We start from the raw sequence: 7,698 nt of genomic DNA, 5'->3' as shown, positions 1-7,698 counted from the left end.
TATCCCATCCAATTTTTATTGAAGAGTTCATGTTGGATTCGCAATCACTGTTGGGGGGGGGGGGCACTCATTACAGCTTTGAGGTGCAGGGGTTATGAGATTTGATGAAGTTCAGGAGTAATGTGGTGTAGAATTGTCAATTAAGCCTGATGGGGAGCAGCACACAGCAAGGGCAAGTCACTGATGCCCAGGCTGGGTCCACAGTCTGCGTTTGACTGTAGGAGATGAGTGGTAAGTAGCAAGGAAAATATAAAATGATTTAATTAGTGCCAAATTCTGCAACTGCATTATTCTTCAGTGTGCGCCAACATGCTCATTAAATATGTGGCTTTTAAATGGAATGTGAAAACATGCACACATAAAGCAGCCCCTTTCACTTCAACGCATGTCTGCATCTGTTCAGAATCAGAGGTTGAGGTGCACACACTGCTGGCGGCATGGGTGTAAAAGGAAAGAACGTTTTGAAATGCATGTCCTTCATTTTTATGTGCCTGGTTCCTCTTAGCAGGGCTGTAGGAAATTGGGTTGTTGGTTAGCTGGGGTGTAAACCCTGGACAAGCAGCAACACACAATCTTTGTCGAAGTAAGGCACAAGCAAACCCCAAATTAACCTGCACTCACCTCCTTGGTAGCTTGGCACAGAGCAGTCAGGCTTAACTTGGAGGGAATGTATAAAGTATTTGTATAGCACTTCAAACAATAAAACAGTGAAAACACACCACAAAAGCAGCCCACAACAGATTTAGAAAAATAGAGTAAGTTTTAATAAATCAACCAAGTCCAAAACGACAAAAATCCAATTGGCAGAACCAGAGATAGTAAATTGTATAGTTTTTAGTGAAAATAGCGGCAAAAAGCACAAAGAGCTAGTGAGAATATCAATATCTGGTTGTTTTGGATCGAGACAGACACAATTTCAGGCTGACTGTGATGGAGCGCGGGTCGGCTACGGGGAACCAATTAGGTCCGCTGATCAGAGTACCTTAAATCCTAGTTGCAGAGAGTTGTGTTGATCCACGTTGAAGATGTTGCGCGCAGTCAAAGCGATGCATCAGTTCCGAGATGCGGCGAGGATGCAGTGCTAGGTCCTGCTGCATCATCGTCGAGGATCCCATTGATGGTGCTTGTGATGTGAAGTCCGGCGTCGTGGATGCTGGTGATCGACGGTTGCGAGGAGTTGTGGAGCTGCAATATGAATTCCGTTGTAGCTAGGCTGCCGTCAGCAAGAGATGCAAGGACCGTCAGGTGATGCATTGGCTCCGAGGACTGCGGAAGAGATGCGGGTTTTTGCAACAGGTCCATTCCACACAGCAACAGTGATGCATTGATTTTGCTCGGGGATGTGCCACTTGGCCGAGGAAATATATTGGTTCTGTTAACGCATGCGCAGCTCAGCAAAGAAGATGTATCTCCTTAGGCCCACTTCCAAGGGTCCAGGACTAGGGTGGCACTACTTGGCAGGGTGAACTCATACATGGCAGAGTCCAGCTGCAGATGCATGGTTGTTGGAAGCCTGTGATTTCCCTGAGGCTTCAGATCAAGAGGACAGCCAACTAGCCCCTGGAGCCACTCTGGGTTCTGGGTTCAAGAGATGCAGGTCCAGTCTTTCTCACCCAGGCAAAATGGCAGCAGGCCAACACAGCAAAGCAGTATTCAAGCAGAGTGCAGTTCAGCAGAGTGGCAGTCCTTCAGCAGCACAGCAGTCCTTCTTCCTGGCAGAGTATCCACAAGTCCAGAAGTGTACTTTAATGGTGGTATCTGAGGTCCTTCTTTTATACCAGGCCCGGCTCCAGGAATTTTTAATTGGGTGGGCCAAGGACGCATTTGGGTGGGCCACTGCGGGCTCGATTTGTCGCATATATGTCTAGGCAGGCCTGCTTCAGGGCCCTCCTTTACCTCTTCTTAGTCTTACGAGGCCCAGTAAAACTCACTCTTTTCCAAATCTCTTTTTAATGTTATCACTCACAAAAAGTTTTTTTCTATGTAATGTTCCTTTGATGGGAAGAGGAGGTTTCTGAGGTGGGAGTATCAGGCAAGTGACACTTCTCGGGCTCCCTCTGTGTGAGCCTCTTCATTACTACCTCCACCTGACCACGGATTCTACAACGCACTCCCCTACAAGCTTGATTAGCCACTATTCCTCTCCAGTGCACCTTATCTCACAGATGACCTTGGGCCCCGCCCCATGTCAGGCACCATCTTCCGGTAAAAACATTAGTAAAATCACCTTCATACTTAAAACATTGAATAGAGCAATAAATATAATTAGCACGCACTTTAAAGTATGTTCCACAGTGGCCCTTATGGCCCGACTGCTAATTAAATAAACAAAAACAAAAAGGCCATGACAGGGCCGGCTTCAGCGCTGATGCAAAAGTCTTTTTTGGCGCTGCACCAAAAACCTCTTTCTCCATAAATACCTTTACTACCACCTTCCAACCGTGTACCTCATCCATCCATGCCCCCCCTATTGACCTCTTCCTCGGATTCCCTCACTGCCACACGCCACAAGTGCCCCTCATCTCCCCATAGCCCCTCCCCTTTATGACCTCCTCCTCGGATTCCCTCACTGCCACCCTCCCCCAGTGCCCTTCGTCTCTCTGTAGCCCCTCCCCCTCATGACCTCCTCATCAGACTCCCTCAATACCACCATCCACCAGTGCCCCTCATCTCTCCCAAGCTCCCCCTTCACCCCATGACCTCCGCTTCGGATTCCCTCACTGCCACCCTCCACCAGCGCCCCTCATCTCTCTGTAGCCCCTCCCCCTCATGACCTCCTCCTTAGACACCCTCACTACCACCCTCTACCAGTGCCCCTCATCTCTCCCTAGCTTCCCCCTCCACCCCATGACCTCTTCCTCGGATTCTCTCACTGTCATACTCCAACAGTGCCCCTCATCGCTCCATAGCCCCTCCCACTACCTCCTCCTCGGATTCCCTCACTGGCACCCTCCACCAGCGCCCCTCATGTTTACGTATCCCCTCTCTCATATGCATTTAATTTGTTGTATAACGCTGCTCATATCAATGTAGTGTGTGTCAGTACTTTACACCACCACACACTTACAGAGACAATGAATCATGCAAGTATGTAAATCAGTCTACAGGGAATGTCACATAAGCCAATGAGGATTACAAGGTGTAGGAATCATAGGTCATCCATTCTGGTGGGTAGTATATTTTAAGAGGGTTTGGTCTGGGGAAACACAACCTTAGGATTTAAAGAGTATTCCATGGGGGTCAGCTTTACTGATAAAAATGTATATCTGCCAAAACATACTCATTTTAGCAACATTAGAATAATGAAAAGACTAGGGAAGTTCTAACTATATCACAAAACAAAAAAGCGAAGTTCTAATTATACCATTCATGTTTGTTTGCAGCTCTTTGGTGGCAGTTCATTGTTCACTGCCTTTTGTTAGGATTGTAACTTCTGAAGTAACACAAGGATCTCTGTGACAAAGGCAGTAACCCACTGAGCCATCCACATAAAATACAGTGCGTCTGCATTTAAAAAATACTAACAGACAAACGATTGCTCTAAAGCAGGATCATTAATCACCAACTTTATCTGGGCATTGCCATTTTGTATTGTTTTATTGTTGACCAGCATCGGCTATGATGAAATGATAAAAACTGTTTAAATGAAGCACATACGAAGTATGTGTCCTGCTGGGCCTGTGCAGATTTTTGAAAATATTTTTTTTTGTAACACATTCTCTTACCTACTCCATTAGTCATACTTTGTGTCACAGCCTTATGTGATAAGCAGCTGCAGAGGTCAGGGGCAGTGGCGTCACTGGGGTTGGTGTCACCCGGTGCGGGTAACTCATGGTGTCACCCCCTCACGACTTACCGCATGGACCACCTCTGTCAGAAATGTACAGCGCTAGGTACTGTCTTACTCCCTCTAGCTCCCTCTCTCTGTCTAGCTCCCTCTAGCTCCCTCTCTCTGCCTTACTCCCTCTAGCTCCCTCTGGTTCCCTCTCTCTCTGTCTTACTCCCTCTAGCTCTCTCTGTCTCTGTCTTACTCCCTCTAGTTCCCTCTCCCTCTGTCTTACTCCCTCTAGCTCCCTCTCTCTGTCTTGCTCCCTCTAGCTCCCTCTGTTACTCCTTCTAGCTCCCTCTCTCTCTGTCTTACTCCCTCTAGCTCCCTCTCTCTCTGTCTTACTCCCTCTAGCTCCCTGTCTTACTCCCTCTAGCTCCCTCTCTCTGTCTTACTCTCTCTAGCTCCTGCTCTCTCTCTCTTACTCCCTCTAGCTCCCGCTCTCTCTCTTACTCCCTCTAGCTCTCTCTCTATTACTCCCTCTAGCTCCCTCTCTCTCTGTCTTGCTCCCTCTCTCGGTTTTACTCCCTCTAGCTCCCTCTCTCTCTCTGTCATGCTCCCTCTAGCTCCCTCTCTCTGTCTTACTCCCTCTAGCTCCCTCTCTCCCTCTCTTACTCCTTCTAGCTCCCCCTCTCTCTGTCTTACTCCCTCTTGATCCCTCTCTCTCTGTCTTACTCCCTCTAGCTCCCTCTCTCTGTCTTACTCTCTCTAGCTCCCACTCTCTCTTACTCCCTCTAGCTCCCTCTCTCTCTCTGTCTTGCTCCCTCTAGCTCCCTCTCTCTGTCTTACTCCCTCTAGCTTCCTCTTTCTCTGTCTTACTCCCTCTAGCTCCATCTGGTTCCCTCTCTCTCTGTCTTACTCCCTCTCTCTCTGTCTTACTCCCTCTAGCTCCCTCTGGTTCCCTCTCTCTCTCTGTCTTACTCCCTCTAGCTCCCTCTCTCTCTGTCTTACTCCCTCTAGCTCCCTCTCCCTCTCTCTTACTCCCTCTAGCTCCCTCTCTCTCTCTTACTCCCTCTAGCTCCCTCTCTCTCTCTTACTCCCTCTAGCCCCCTCTCTCTCTCTGTCTTGCTCCCTCTAGCTCTCTCTCTGTCTTACTCCCTCTAGCTCCCTCTCACTCTGTCTTGCTCCCTCTAGCTCCCTCTCTCTCTTTTACTCCCTCTAGCTCCCTCTCTCTGTCTAGCACCCTCTAGCTCACTCTCTCCCTGTCTTACTCCCCTCTAGCTCCCTCTCTATGTCTAGCACCCTCTCTCTCTGTCTTGCTCCCTTTAGCTCCCTCTCTCTGTCTAGCTCCCTCTGTCTCCCTCTCTCTGTCTTACTCCCTCTAGCTCCCTCTCTCTCTGTCTTACTCCCTCTAGCTCCCTCTCTCTGTCTAGCTCCCTCTAGCTCCCTCTCTCTGTCTTACTCCCTCTAGCTCCCTCTGATTCCCTCTCTCTCTGTCTTACTCCCTCTAGCCCCCTCTCTCTCGGTCTTACTCCCTTTGGCTCACTCTCCCTCTGTCTTACTCCCTCTAGCTCCCTCTGTCTTACTCCCTCTAGCTCCCTCTCTCTGTCTTGCTCCCTCTAGCTCCCTCTCTCTCTTACTCCCTTTAGCTCGCTCTCCCTCTGTCTTACTCCCTCTAGCTTCCTCTGTCTTACTCCCTCTAGCTCCCTCTCTCTGTATTGCTCCCTCAAGCTCCCTCTCTTACTCCTTCTAGCTCCCTCTCTCTCTGTCTTACTCCCTCTAGCTCCTTCTCTCTCTGTCTTAGTCCCTCTAGCTCCCTCTCTGTTTTACTCCCTCTAGCTTCCTCTCTCTCTGTCTTACTCCCTCTAGCCCCCTGTCTCTTACTCCCTCTAGCTCCCTCTCTCTCTCTTACTCCCTCTAGCTCTCTCTCTCTGTCATACTCCCACTAGCTCCCTCTCACTCTGCCTTGCTCCCTCTAGTTCCCTCTCTCTCTCTTACTCCCTCTAGCTCCCTCTCTCTGTCTAGCGCCCTCTAGCTCACTCTCTCTCTGTCTTACTCCCTCTAGCTCCCTCTGTCTCCCTCTCTCTGTCTTACTCCCTCTAGCTCCCTCTCTCTCTTTTCTCACTCTAGCTCCCTATCTCTCTGTCTTACTCCCTCTAGCTCCCTCTCTCTCTCTGTCTTACTCCCTTTATCTCCCTCTCTCCCTGTCTACTCTCTCTAGCTCTCTCTCTCCCTTTGTTACTCCCTCTTGCTCCCTCACTCCCTGTCTTGCTCTCTCTAGCTCCCTCTCTCTGTATTACTCCCTCTAGCTCCCTCTATCGCCCTTTCTCTCTTACTCCATCTGTCTTCCCTGGATATGTATAAACAAGAGTGCGAGCAACAGGTGGCACTGTAGTGAAGAGCAAGCTGAAATTTGGAACTGGTTCACTGGAAAACTGAAGACTGCGAGATACTGAAAAATAGGAAAACATGCACCCTCAGATGAGCTAGGCTGCTATAGAGTTGCCTTGTGAGAAAATTGCAGTCAAGGCAGCATTGCAGATCTCCTGTGAGACACTGGCGAGTGTGAACAGCATGAGGAACACGCTTGCACAGGGAGCGACAGTAAAGGTGAGAGCAGAGGCGAGGCTGCAGTGCAGATTGGTGTCACCCCATGTGTTGCCCCCCCCCCCCCCCCCGCACCCCCCTAGTGACGCCACTGGTCAGGGGGTGACTAGGAATAAACAGACCACTTTTCCCCTGCGCTGCATAGAAAAAGAAATAATAATGCAGCAGGACAGTAGGCAAAGGTTACCAAAGGTTACCGTTGTCAAAGAAAGGATTTGTCCCCTTTCACCATGCAGAGATGAAGAGGTGAAAAAAGTAAACAAAGCCTAGTTAAGATGTTAATGGTCTTTTAAAGACCTGTTAAGTACTTTGGTGCGGCTGCGATAATCTTAAACTGTCTGTGTGTGTGTGCGCCCGGGAAGCTGTCTCGGCCAGGGCGCCCACACAAGACCTGTGCGCGTTGCGCGCCTGCCTTCAAGCCCTCACTGCGAGGGCCAAGGCTCCTGTTTGGGTGGGCCAGGCTCATCTTTGGGTGGGCCGGGCCCACCCGGCCCACCCGCTAGAACCGGGCCTGTTTTATACACAGTTGTGTGTTTGAAGTGGGGAGATGCTTCTAGAGGCATGCTTTTAAAGTGCACAGATGCCCTGCCTTCCGTGCTCTGGCTCTAGACTAGCTATAGGTGGTATACGCCCTTTATGTGGGGACAGGACATAGCATATTCAGATGTAGTGAGGCTGGGCCCAGTTCCTCCCTGCCATCCTGACAGAGATGACCTACTCAGTCACACCTTAGCTCCCATTGTATGTGGTATTCAGACAAAATATTGAAACTAAAATATCATCCTACCAAAATATTGTGTACAAAATATCGTGATATGGAAATATCATCTGCAAAAATATTGTTATCAAGAATATCGATTTTAAGGTAAGTAATATCGATTTAGAAAATATTGAAGTCATTATTATAGTGTACAAAAATATAGTTGTTAATAATATCATTTTACAATTATTGTTATGTATTTTAGTATATATTTTAAATGTATATGATTTAAAAAATGTATAAATATTGTTTATGTTTTTTAATGTAATTGTTAAATTGTCAGTAGTTATCAAACTAATTTTAATGATTTTTTGTGATCTTTAGAACCGTAGTGGGTTGTGGGTTTATAGGGGTACAGAGTGGGATGTAATTTATTTATAGTTAATTAGTAATTCGTTTTTAATTAATATTAATTCTTTAATGTATAACTAATTATGTTAATTGTGCAATTATTCAAATATTATTTTTTTTAGGTGTGGGTTGTGGGGTTTATAGGGGTACAGGGTGGGAAGTAAATGAAGTATAATTAATAAATTAATAATTAGTTGGTAATTAATATTAATTA

This window comes from Lissotriton helveticus, chromosome 1_1, assembly GCF_964261635.1.
Source record: "Lissotriton helveticus chromosome 1_1, aLisHel1.1, whole genome shotgun sequence".
NCBI lineage: Eukaryota > Metazoa > Chordata > Amphibia > Caudata > Salamandridae > Lissotriton > Lissotriton helveticus.
This window is presented reverse-complemented; position numbering follows the sequence as displayed.